At 41.7% G+C, this 13131-nt stretch overlaps 1 protein-coding gene across 1 annotated transcript in view; it reads right to left on the minus strand.

The window, feature by feature from the left end:
* The window catches only part of LOC140607990 (uncharacterized), a 202933-nt gene that overhangs the window by 108625 nt on the left and 81177 nt on the right, over nt 1-13131 (minus strand). The window lies entirely within an intron of this gene.

A 13131-nucleotide genomic window follows, 5' to 3' on the forward strand; every position in this document is an offset into this window, starting at 1 on the left:
AAGGTTCCTAAGAATGGAAAAACTCTGCTAAAATAAGACTGATGACTGATAAAGAAAGCAACTCTGTATGTAGAAAAGGAGATATGTAAGAAAAGGGAATATATTTTTGTTCAAGGTAAAAGAAAGTAATTTTGTCCTAAATGAGACTGACTGGAAAGAAATGGCTTGGGACAAATTCTGAATGCAGAGGAAGGTGTAAAAGGGTTGTGAAGGGAAATCCTTGGAAAGGAATTTTAGATGTGGTCAGGACAGACTGAGATCAAAGTAAATGGATTTTAAAGTACGAGAGTATAAGATTAAAAGTCTACTTTCTGGCATCCCTGGGTGGCTCAGCGGTTTAGCACCTGTCTTTGGCCCAGGGCGCGATCCTGGGGCTCCAGGATCGAGTCCCACGTCGGGCTCCTGGCATGGAGCCTGTCTCTCCTTCTGCCTGTGTCTTTGTCTCTCTCTCTCCCTATGTCTATCATAAATAAATAAAATATTTTTAAAAAATTAAAAAAAAAGTCTACTTTCTGTTCAAAAGTTTCCTTCATTTGTTGGTCTGCTCTTGATAAGAGCAGCAGTTTTGTCAAATACGCGCGGGGCAGCCGTAACCACGGAAACGGAGACCAGCTGGGCAGAGCCTTTGGCAGCCAGAAGGTCGGCTCAACAGGCAGAACTGATCGCACTGGCCAAGGCACTGACCGGGGGAGAAGGTAAACGAATAAACATCTACACCGACAGCAGGTACACCTTCGCCACCGCTCACATCCACGGAGCCCCTTACAGAGAGAGAAGGCTTCTGACAGCAGAGGGAAAAACTACTAAGAACAAAAGAGAGATCCTTGAACTCCTGAGGGCCCTCTGGCTGCCCAAGGTACTAACTATCGCCCATTGTCCGGGACACCAGAGAGCAGACACACCAGTAGCCAGGGGAAACCGGCTAGCCGACTCAAAAGCTAAGGAGGCGGCCCTTATGGTGACCCAGGTTTTAACAACCACATTACCCGATCCAGGGGCACCGACCCTGCCTGACATCCCCAACTATACTGACGCTGACTTACACTGGATCAAACGCTTGCCTATGACCCTGTGCTTGCGTGGCTGGTAGAGGGCCGCAGACTCCAGCATCATCCTGCCAGAGGAACTAGGATGGCGAGTCCTACCAAAATGCATCGGGGAACTCACATGGGAACAAGGAAGATGGAAGACCTCATACAACATGCAAAGATCACTATTAAAGACTCTTGAGCAAAGATGGAGCAGATTGTGGCAAGCTGCCACGCATACCGGTTAACTAATGCCACCGCCCATGGATCTAACTCGGGCACCTGGTTCCGGGGGACAGCCCAGGAGTCTACTGGGAAGTGGACTTCACTGAGGTAAAACCTGGAATACATGAGTACAAGTATTTACTAGTGTTTGTAGATACTTTTTCAGGATGGACAGAAGCATTTCCTACCAAACATGAAACAGCACAGACCGTGACCAGGAAACTGTTGGAAGACATTTTACAGAGGTATGGTTTTCCTGTTAGAATTGGATCAGACAACAGACCAGGATTCGTCTCGAAGGTAAAATGGGGAGTGGCACTAGTACTTGGGGCAGATTGGAAATTACATTGTGCATATAGGCCCCAGAGCTCAGGACAGGTAGAGAGGATGACTAGAACAGAAGGAGACCTTAATTAGCCCTGGAGACTGGCGGGGACTGGGTGACTCTCCTCCCCTTTGCCCTATATAGGGTGAGGAACTCCCCACATAAGATGGGACTGACTCCCTATGAGATCATGTTCGGTCTTCCTCCACCTATTATCCCCAATTTAAAACCTGAGGTGCTTGCTGAATTTGATGATCACCAACTCCTTTTCTCCCTCCAAATGTTACAATGAACCCATGAGCAGGTATGGCCTAAGCTGAGGGCCTTCTACAAGACTGGGCCACCCCCGGACCCCCATTGATATCGGCTGGGTGACTGGGTGTATGTGCAGAGATACCAACACCAGATACTTAAACCTCGCTGGAAGGGACCCTACATCAAGATCCTGACCACTCCCACCGCTCTCAAGGTCGACAGGATTACTTCCTCGGTCCACTACACCCACGTCCGGCCAGCTGACCCACACGCTGTTCTCAAGGACTTTGTTCCAGAATGGAAAGTCAGACTTGCAAGAAGAGTAAAAAAAACCAAAAACATAAAAGTAGTAGGTATGCAGATAAAGGCAAATAGGCCTTAACTATAAAAAGCAGTGGTAATGCTTTCTTGTAGGACTATGAAATACTTAGTGTAGTCATGATGGACTGGGTAATTTAGCATCCTCCTGTATTCAAGTAGAAAAGCTGAATAAACCATTCTTAGCCATTTGCTTGAAGACTTTGGAGAATTCATGAGGCAATAAGAATTAAGACGCCAGGCTCTGGAGGAGCTAGAAACTTCACAATGTGAATCTGAAATTTGGGGCTGCTTCATTGTGGGTACTGTCTGCACATTCTGGAGGAGTCACATGGGAAGCTGAACAGAATTTTTTATAGCGTCATGGGATCAAGTGGCCCCAGGGACGCCATAAGAAGTTCTAAGGATCCCTAAATGGAGTCCTGGAAGATGAGGAGAGAGAATAGGGCAGAAGCAATATTTGAAGAGACATTGGCTGAGTATTTTCCAAAGTTGGCAAGAGACCTCAAGCCATGGACTTTTAATAAGTCCTATGAGCTTCAGAAAGATAAGAATATACACTTTCAAATTTTGTGTTCAAATTTCACCCCCAAAGTGGGATAGACTTGCTTACATTCTTAAACAGCACTGTTGTGACCTGAAATGTTAATTTGTAAAAGAGACATGAATACTGTCTGTTAGATTTATATTGAATGTTCTATATGTTCTCTTTCATTGTTCTCTTAGCTTCAGTTTACTTCTGACCCACGTTACCACAATCTTTGACTCTAAAGTTTTCCTTCTTTGGAAGTGTATTTGCAGTTGGCAAGTGTATTGCTAACCTTATGAATCTTATAAATATTACTTGTTGAGTTCTGAAGTTGACCTAAATTTTGACTTTTCCCAGGAAGACAGATTAAAAAAAAAAACGGGTGTGTTTAGGACATTGTAAAGTTGGTTGGAAGGAATGACACAAACTGAGTTGAATAGAAATGTCGATTATGGAGCTCCCAAGAGTTAGTGGGTTTTTCTTACTGACATTTAAGATAGGAATCTCTTTGGCCACCACACACTATGCTCCACAACCTCTGATTACATAATTGATTTGGTTCTAATGATGCATGCGAGTTTTTGCCAACCTTCCTATGGATGTAATAAATTAAAAAAAAAATTGTATCTCCTTTTCCCCAGCACTGAGCAGGAGAGGGAGAAGGAAAGTGTTACTCTGTAAATGCTAATTGAGAATTCAGTAAGAGCCACACATACACTGTGCAAAGTCCACAGATAGACAACATCCACGGCACAGTTGGATCCTCGATGATTCTGGGTGAGGTGTGTCCCTGGATGCCTGTATCAACCATGGTCCCACACACTCAGCGTGATCACATCTCTGCATCTAGGACCAGCCTGCCTGGCATCACCATGACTTCACTCTCAGCACTTTTGTGAAGCTCAGTGGTGAGTGGAGCCCAGAACATGTGTTAAGCCTAAGAGAACCAGAATTTCAGAGCATGAAGTGCTTTAGGCCACAAGGTTTGTCCTCCTTGTTTAATATCTTGAAAAGCCCAGGCCCAGAGAGTTTAAAGTACTTTGACCAACGCTGCGTGACTGCTTCATGACCAGACCTACCATCCTGGCCACCCGAGGAATTGTAGCAAAACATCTGAGCCCATGTGGCTCTGGGCTGGTGTGAATCTCACAGCTGTCCCAATGTATGCCCTTGCGTTAGACGCACTGTGGTCAGGACAGGTCAGGTGCCCTCTAGCAGAGATGGCTGTAATCCCAAAGGAGGATTGAGGTGTTTGTCCTGGGAAAAAGAGAAACCACCCTGGGCAACTCACGCCTGTGGAGGCCGAGAAAAATTAAGACCATTGCCTTTGTCAACAGGGGCCCAGGACCCATGATTGGGTCCTGCAAAGGATCCTCTGAAAAGGGGGGGAATGTGGGATCCAGGAAATCTAACAAAAATCCCCTACCCCTGGACAAGCAGAGCAGGACTAACTCCATTTTGTGCTACACCCATCTCATGTAAAACCCCCCCACACGACCTGCCTATTGTTTAAGGCACTCCCTCACCCTAGCTTAGCTATTAAGCACACTTTCATCAGAAACCAGCACACCTAATTAGGAATGCGGGACCTTTGACCTTTAACCAGCCAAGGAATGAAAACCCCTCTTTTGCCCCCCAAAACTGCAGCAAGTTCTAACCAGAATAATAGGCTAGTTCAAATGGTCACTATAAGGTGAATCGTAATTCAATGGCCACCTGCGTGTAGACCAACATGACTGTGCAACTACGTATGTTACAATCTCATTGGCCACTGGCCCCTATAACACTGCTGTGCTTCTTAGTCTCGGGGTCCAAGCCCCTGCTCTGCTGTATGGAGTATACTTGGACCCAAGCTCGAGCTTGTAAATAAACCCTCGTGTACTTGCATCGGTGTCGGCTCCTTGGTGGTTTCTCGGATTCGCAATCTTGGGCACAACAGTAGAGGAGAAAAGTCTTCACATTGCTTCCTTTTCAGCTTTAACTTCCCCTTCCTTAAGGTAACATCATCGCTTCTGTAGATGAATGGGAATTCTATACAATGAGGGCAAAAAATAGTACTGTCCATAACTTAAACTCCAATTTACACCTTTTATTCTTGTGTCTAGTACTTGGCTGTGGAGGTCAATTCTGAACATTGGACATCTCTCCTGTGTGTTCTAAAGGGGCAGTTGGGGGACGCCTGGGTGGCTCAATGGTTGAGCGTCTGCTTTCGCCTTGGGATGTGATCCTGGAGTCCTGGGATTGAGTCTCACATCGGGCTACCTGCATGGAGCCTGCTTCTCCCTCTGCCTATGTCTCTGCCTCTCTCTGTGTGCCTCTCGTGAATAAATAAAATCTTTTAAAAAGGAAATAAACCTTTTTTCTTAACTCCAGCATTTATAACATTAAAAAAAATCAAATAAATCTAGACCCAGCGTGGAAGTCTAGTGATGAAAATTAGCAGAAATAAACAATATAATATAACCAAAATATAAAACAGGATAAAAATTAAAGTAGGAGCAGTTCCTGGGTGATTCAATCAGTTAAGCACCTGATTTCAGCTCAGGTCATGGTCTCAGGGCCTGTGGTGGGCTCCCTGCTCAGTGGGGAGTCTGCTTCTCCCCCTCCCTTTTCCCTCCCCCCCCCAAACTCATGTATTGTCTCTCTCAAATAAATAAATAAATAAATAAATAAATAAATATAATAAGAATAAAAATAATGAAAAGCTAAATAAAATTAAAAAAATAAGGTTCTTTACGGTTTTCTATAAATTAAGTCATCTGGGAACAGAGAAAGGTTTAGTTTCTTTCCTTATTATTTTTTTTAAAGACCCCCAGGACCCTGGGATCATGACCTGAGCCAAAGGCAGATGCTCAACCACTGAGCCACAGAGGCACCCTAGTTTTTCCTTACCAATTGGATTCCCTTTATGTATTTTTTTCTGATCTAATGTTTCAGACTAGAATATATAATGCTGTGTTGAATGGAAGTGGTGAAGTCACTTCTTTACCTTGCTTCTGATCAAATAGAATGTTCAGTCACTTACTATTGAATAAGTTAGACTTCACCTTTTGGTATGTACGTGGCCTTTATCAGGTGAGGGTAGTCTTCTTCTATTCCTTTTGTTGAGTGTTTTTTATCTTGAACCACTGTCCCAAATGCTCAGATTCTTGTTCTGTGTGCATTAATAGGATTATGTCATGTTTGATCTTCTTTCTGTTAATGTGCAGTCTGAAATTGATAGATTTCCATATCTTGAGACATCCTTGATTATCAGGAAGAATTACCACTTGATCATGTTGTAAAATAGTAAAATGTTCTTTTGATTCGAGTTGTTTAATTAATTGTGGACTTTGTAGGACTCCTTGTCACAGGTAGTACCTGGTCATCTTCTTTGCTTGTAGTGTCTTCCTCTGGGCTGTGATAACCTATAAATGCTGATGTCACAGAGAGTGTTTGATGTTTCACTTCTCTTCACTCCTTGGAAATGTTGGAGGAGATCATGAAGTACTTTCTCATTAAATGTTTGTTTGAATTATCCGGTGAATTCATCTGACACAGGGCTTTTCTTTCTTAGGGTGTTATTTTATTTTATTTTATTTTATTTTATTTTATTTTATTTTATTTCTTTTTCAAGCCACTCAGTAGTTGTAGATCAGCTGAGATTGTTTTTTTTCTAATATTTCCCCATGGTGGAGTCAGGTAGGTTATACCTTTTTTGAAATTTATACATGCTTTTTTGATACCTATTTACTGGCATAGTAATTATGCATCATCACCTCTCATAATTACTTTATTCCTAAGGTATCACTGATACTGTGTCTGCTTTCATTTCTTCTGGTTTTAGTTGGTTTTCTCTCTTTCATTCTTACCTGATTCAGTTAAAAGTATGTCATTTTTATTGATCTTTTCTTACAAGCAACTCTTCCTATCGTAGATATTTTACTGCTTTTGCGACAACCTATTTGGTTGATTTCTATTTTAAGTTTAAATTTCTTTCTCTCTGCCAATTGTGAGCCAAAATGGTACTTTTCCTGATTTTTTTGAGGTATAGGAAAGTAACGCATGCTACAGCATGACAACAGAAATACCTATTACGCCATGTGGTGACTACATTGTACGCAAGTGCATTTGTTCATGGAAGAATAAAGTCCTGGTGATTCCTTCTCAGCCATCTTGCTGAAGTTCTCTAATTTTAATTTTGCATTTTAGGAGTTTTCATTATACTCATCTGAAAGTAGTAAATGGGATGATTTTGCTTTTCTCTTATTTGATATCTTTCAGCTATATCTTCACATGCCACCCAGAGCTTCCTGCCAAAGCTGTGTGTAGACGCTTCTTTCCAAAAATTAGAAGTGTTTTCTGAAAGCTCCAAACTTATTGTACATAAGAGTGTCCCTATAGGAGGGAATCCTCATAAATATAATGAAAGCATGAAAGCTCTTAACCAGACCCCCCAGTGTTGGTGGTAATCAGAGAATTGATGTGTGGGGAAAAAAAAACATACAGATGTAATAAACCAGCGAACACGTTTAGCCAGTCATCAAGACTAAATATACAGGACACCCGGGTGGCTCAGCAGTTGTATGTCTGTCTTTGGCTTGGGGCGTGATCCCTGGGTCCTGGGATCCAGTCCCACATTGGGTTCCTTGCAGAGAGCCTGCTTCTCCCTCTGCCCATGTCTCTGCTTCTCTATCTGTGTCTCTCATGAATAAATAAATAAGATCTTTTAAAAAGAAAAAGATACATTTGCAAGGAATGTGGCAAAGCCTTTGATGGGCCCTCAATGCTACCTCAACATCAGCAAATCCATGGTAGAGAGAAACCTTACAAATGTGAAGAATGTGGTAAAATGTAGAAGTACCTCTGATTATTATATGGACATAGGTGAATCCATTCGGGAGAGAAACTTGACAGTTACATTTGCAAAAAGAATGTGGCAAGCCCTTTAACTATCACTCAAGCCTTACTGAACTTCAGAGAATCTACACTGGAGAGAAACCTTACAAATGTAAATACTGTGGCAGGGGCTTTAAATTCCACTCAATTCTTATTGGACATCACAGGATTCATACTGGAGAGAAACCTTACAAATGTTCAGAGTGTGGCAAGGCCTTTAATGAACACTCAACTTTGACTCAACATCACAGAACTCATAGAGGAGAGAAACCTTACAAGTGTAAAGAATATGGCAAGGCTTTTAGGCAGTACCCAAACCTTATTCAACATCACAAAATCCACACTGGAGAAAAACCTTACCAATGTCAAGAATGTGGTAAGGCCTTTAGTCAGCGGTCAGGCCTCATGATACATTACATAATTCGTACTGGAGAGAAACCTTACCAATGTAAAGAATGTGGGAAGGCCTTTAACCGTCGCTCAACCCTTACTCAACAGAATTCATTCTGGACAGAAACCTTACCAATGCGAAAAATGTGACAAGGCCTTTATCCAGATCTCAGGCCTTATTCAACGTCAGAGAATTCATTTGTGAGAAAACCTTACCCGTGTAAACATACAGGAAGGCCTCTAATCATATTTCAATACCTACTCATTATCACATAATTCATAACGCAGCAAACCTGAAAATGTTTAAAATTTGAGAAAATTTTTAAGGACTGCTCACCACTTAGTCCACATCAGAGACTTCATATTAGAGAATAACCTTAAAATGGTTAAGAATGTGGCCAGGCCTTTAAGCAATGCTAACACTGACTCCTGATCAGGGAAGGTATACTGGAGAGGATTTTTCCTGAAGCTCTCTGAAAACTATATGCAAATCATTGGATGTAAAGAAATCATCATAACAGTTCATGTATAGACAAGCTTAGTGCTGAGCTCTATCGGCCAATGTAAAGATTACCAAAGGAATTTCAACTGGAAGCCAGGAAGATTTGTGAGGTTGCCTGTACTTGCCCTTACTCTATCTGAAGATCCTTCAAGACCAATAGCTAGAAATATGCTCAACTGGCTACCATTAGACCTCAGAAACTGCCTTAACATTTGGTCTAATTACTAACCATTCCCATTTAGTAACATTAATTCTATCAATGGGCTAACTTAAAAATACACCTGCATCGTCGCCTCTTCTTCTTTCAAATTTATTCAAGTTACTTAACAAATAGTGTTTTATTCGCTCATGGGATAGAGTTTAGGGATTCATCAGTTGCATCTAACTCCCAGCACTCATTACATCTAGTGCCCTCCTTAAGGTTCATCACCTAGTTTACCCCATTCCCCTGTTGAAATGAGTTTGATTAAACTGACCTATTGTTAGGAGCAAAATACTGGATCAATGGCATGAAATCTACCAGGTCAACTTCTAACATGTGAGACTCTTGAAGTTTCAGATGGGGGAATTGCAGGAGTGCAGGACAGTCTCTATGCTGCCCCCACCACCACTTCCCGAATGTGCCACATTGGCCTTGTGAGGATTTTGAGTTGAGGGTACTTGGGATCCTGCAGGCTTGAGAGAACCTTTACTCTGTCCCTTAAACACACCGTAGATTCTAAATTGGGGGGTGAGGTCTTTCCCAGAGTAAGAGTTATTAACAGAGTTTTTCTCAGTGACCCATCTCTAGGGCAGGACAAAGATGTCATTACCAAATACGTGCCCTTCTTATTGCCGTGTGAAATGTTTTCCTTTCCTCTGAAGCTCCAGGCCCCCAGTCCTTTTTCCTTAGTTCAGCATGACATTGGCTCCTCATCTTGCCTGACAGTCTTTGGAATTTCCACATCTATGGAATTCCTGTATGGATTCATGTGGATTCCTTGTATGTACATCTATTAAGTTTGTCTCCTTTTAATCTGTCTGACGTCGATTTCATTCCTACTCCAGCTGGAAGGATCTTTGAAGGGACAAGAATTCTTGTTCTCAGACAGAGGATTTGATTTTAATGCCTCATTTCCGGATATCCTATAGAAAGCATAAAAAGATGGTGGAGCAGTAGGAGGTACATGTCCAGGAGTTGATATTGTTGAGCTCACTTTTTGCCACTATTTCAGAAGGTCCCTTTTTGTTTCCTGCATAGATATTATCTTGTGTTTGCTTTAAATTTTCTAAGTAGCAGTCAAAATATGTAGCCCATTCAGTTTGTTTAGTTGAATAGATCGCTCTCTCTTGAGGAGCATATGTAAGTACACAAATTAAGTCTTTCAGGCAGTCTTCATTTAGGCCACTTGAGCATTAAATCACCCTTCAGTAGAATTTTCTATTTATTTAGACACTTGCAAATAGGTAATCCATATGTGTTAACATGACTCCCACCAGATGGTTGGAAGGTGCATCTCCATCCCTTTTCTCCCTATAGTGATGGTTTATTTTCCATCCTAGTGGGTTGAAAGGTGCAGCACCTAAAGGAACTTAGCTGTAAATGAGTGTGCTAATTAGAGTGATCTTACCCCTTCAAGTGTCCCTCTGGAGATGGTTGATTGTATTTTATGTTTTGTGTTTTCCTGGAGTTAGCCTGGCTAAATTCCAAGTGCTGAGAATGGGGCAGCTCAAGTGGCTCAGTGGTTTAGTGCCACCTTCAGCCCAGGGTGTGACCCTGGAGACCCGGGATTGAATCCCATGTCAGGCTCCCTGCTTGGAGCCTGCTTCTCCCTCTGCCTGTGTCTCTGCCTCTCTCTCTCTCTCTCTCTGTGTCTCTCATGAATTAATAAATTTTAAAAATCTAAAAAATACAAAAGAAAAAAAACCCACCAAGTGCTGAGAATGCTAAGTGGTGATTCTATGCTTCCCCTGATGGACCCGCTGAATTATTTGTATTATGAATGGGAACCACGGTGGGGTGGCCGTGTTTTGCTAAAGATGACTGTGCCACTCTATTAAGAGGAGCTAATGTCCTTTGTCTCTGGATTCATTCAGAGACTCATCTACAGAATGCAGCAAGCATTTAAATTTGCCAGATTGTGATGAATTTTAAATTTTTAAGGGGAAGATTCATCTCTGACACAGACATGTAATCTGTGCTTCTCCTGACTCTAAAGTGTATTGTGGCCATGCAATATTACAATAGAAAATCACCTTCACTTTGGTATAGTCATAACTGAACACCAACTGATTTTCCAATATGCATCCTATTGTCCCATGCTTCCCCTGATCTAGCAGCTGAATTATTTGTATTGTGAATGGCAGTCCATTTGGGATGGCTACAGGGTGCTGAACTTGACTCTGCTACTCTGTATGATGATGCCAGTAGGGCCTGTTTTGGCAACCTGCTTTGAGTGACAGTCTGGGGGTATTGTTAGGGTTGTCATTTTCGATAAGGACATTAGCCCATGAAAATGCAATCAGATACACAGGTGATCATGAATTGTTTTAGTTGGACTGTGGTCCGTGTTCGCCAGAAGTGAAATTTGGCTCATGTGTGGGATGGTTTCTCCTGTTCTTTAACCCCGAAAATGTCCTGTGTACCTAGTCCTCAGTAGTCAGTTAAATACCCACCGCTGCTGTGTGTGTGTATCCAGGGCTGGAATTTACACTCTGAAGTCTCAGACTATGGAAACTTTTCTGTGTGAAGTCTTCTGAATGAAGAATTGATTGTCTAACAAAGGAGAGAATCCACGGACATGTCTTTTTCTGGAAGGGCATTTGAATTCCTCCTATTGCTTTAGGTACATAGGTTCAAATATTGACTCTACAAACATTTCAATAATCACTAAAACTTTCTTAAAAACTAAACTATTTTTGTCATTTGTAAGGGAAAAAAAAGTATTGTTTCTTTTCTATAAAGGGAAAAATCAGTTCTTCCCTAATGTGTTTCTCTGCTCTGTATTCCTCTTACTACATACACAGAGCAGTTAATTTCTAACACTTCTCGTCACAAATATGTGGTAATAGTGCTTTCCCGCCAATTATCACATTGCCAATACCACTTGGATATCCTGCAATTTAACAAAATTTGAACACTATTTACCAAGATATATTGTCAAGTCCCACAGGTAAGATCTCAGTCCCTCAAGACTGCCCCCACCCCAACACACATTTTTACCTAAAAGCTCAGGCTATTACCCATATTTGTGAATGGGTACAGAAGTTCCAATAAGGTCTCTCTGTTCAATTAATTTGCTAGAAAGGCTTGCAAACCTCAGGGAAGTACTTATTAAAGGACATGATAAAGGATATAGATGAATAGCCAGGTGAAGAGATACATAGCATGATTTCTGGGAGTATCTCATGCTCAAAAGCTTTTGTGCCCTGTGGAATTAGTGTGAATCACCCACCCTGTGTGGATATGTTCACCAGCCTGGGAGCTCTTCAAACTCCATGCTATTGGGATTTAATGGAACCTTCTTCATGTAGCCAAGACCAGTCATTAACTCCATTTGCACCCCTTCACCCTTCTCTGGAGTAAGGAGGGTGGGGAGATGAAGCTCATCATTCCAAGCTTCTGATCATAACTTGGTCTTTCTGGTGGCCAGTCCCCACCCAGGAATGCACTCTGAGTCACTTGCATTGGATAAGAGATGCTCCTAGTGCTGTTATCATTTAGGAATTTACAAAAGTGTTAGGAGTTTTGTGCTAAAACCAGCGGCAGTCCAAGTATTCTATTATCTAACAACAGTAAAAAAAAAAGTAATGATACCAGTCCAAAAGTATACAATTATGTACATTAAAATCATTTGAATAAAGCAATAGTAACAGAGGACCATACATTGTAAATACTATAGAATGACTTTACACTTTGGTTAATATTTTATATTTCATTTTTCAAGAAAATAGTAGTCTAGAACTCATGTTTCCATGCTGATTTCTCTTCTTCTTTTTCTTAGAGTTGTATATATTTATTTATTCATTCATGAGAGGCACAGAGAAAGGCAGAGACATAGGCAGAGGGAGAAGCAGGATCCCTGTGCAGAGCCCAATGTGGGGCTCAATACTGGGACTCTGGGACCATGCCCTGACCCGACGGCAGATGCTCAACCACTGAGCCACCAAGGTGTCCCTGATTTCTCTTTCTGAACCTAAATCTTGAACCCTGGAAAATGGCAATGGAGTATTTGATAGTGGGAATGATCTTCTGGCTTCTGGTCCATATTTTCCCTGGAAACCTGCAGGACTTCTACCTCTTACATCATCATTTTCCTTTACCCCAGTGGAAGCAAGGAGAGTTTGAGAATTTTTTCTCAGTCATCTGAATATTCCCAATTGTTGGTCATTTCTTCTAGTGCAACCCCTAACATCTTGGCAGCTTTTGATTTGAAATGTTTACTCCATTATTTTGGATGCAGATGTATTTTCTAGTTTCACAATGCCCAGTGGTGTCTCCATTGGCAACTCTGGCCCCCTTGAGTGTCTTCCAGGCCACCATCAGTCCCAGATCTCCAGGAGGGATTATGTTAGAGTTCCACATTCTATGGGCCCCTTCTATGTCCTATGCTAGATTCGACATGAGCTGGTCAATATCAGAGTTCCTATGTATTTGTGTTACAAGAAGAACAACAACAAAAAAAACACATAGCAAACATTA

Source organism: Canis lupus, chromosome 1, assembly GCF_048164855.1.
Source record: "Canis lupus baileyi chromosome 1, mCanLup2.hap1, whole genome shotgun sequence".
Taxonomy (NCBI): Eukaryota; Metazoa; Chordata; class Mammalia; order Carnivora; family Canidae; genus Canis; species Canis lupus.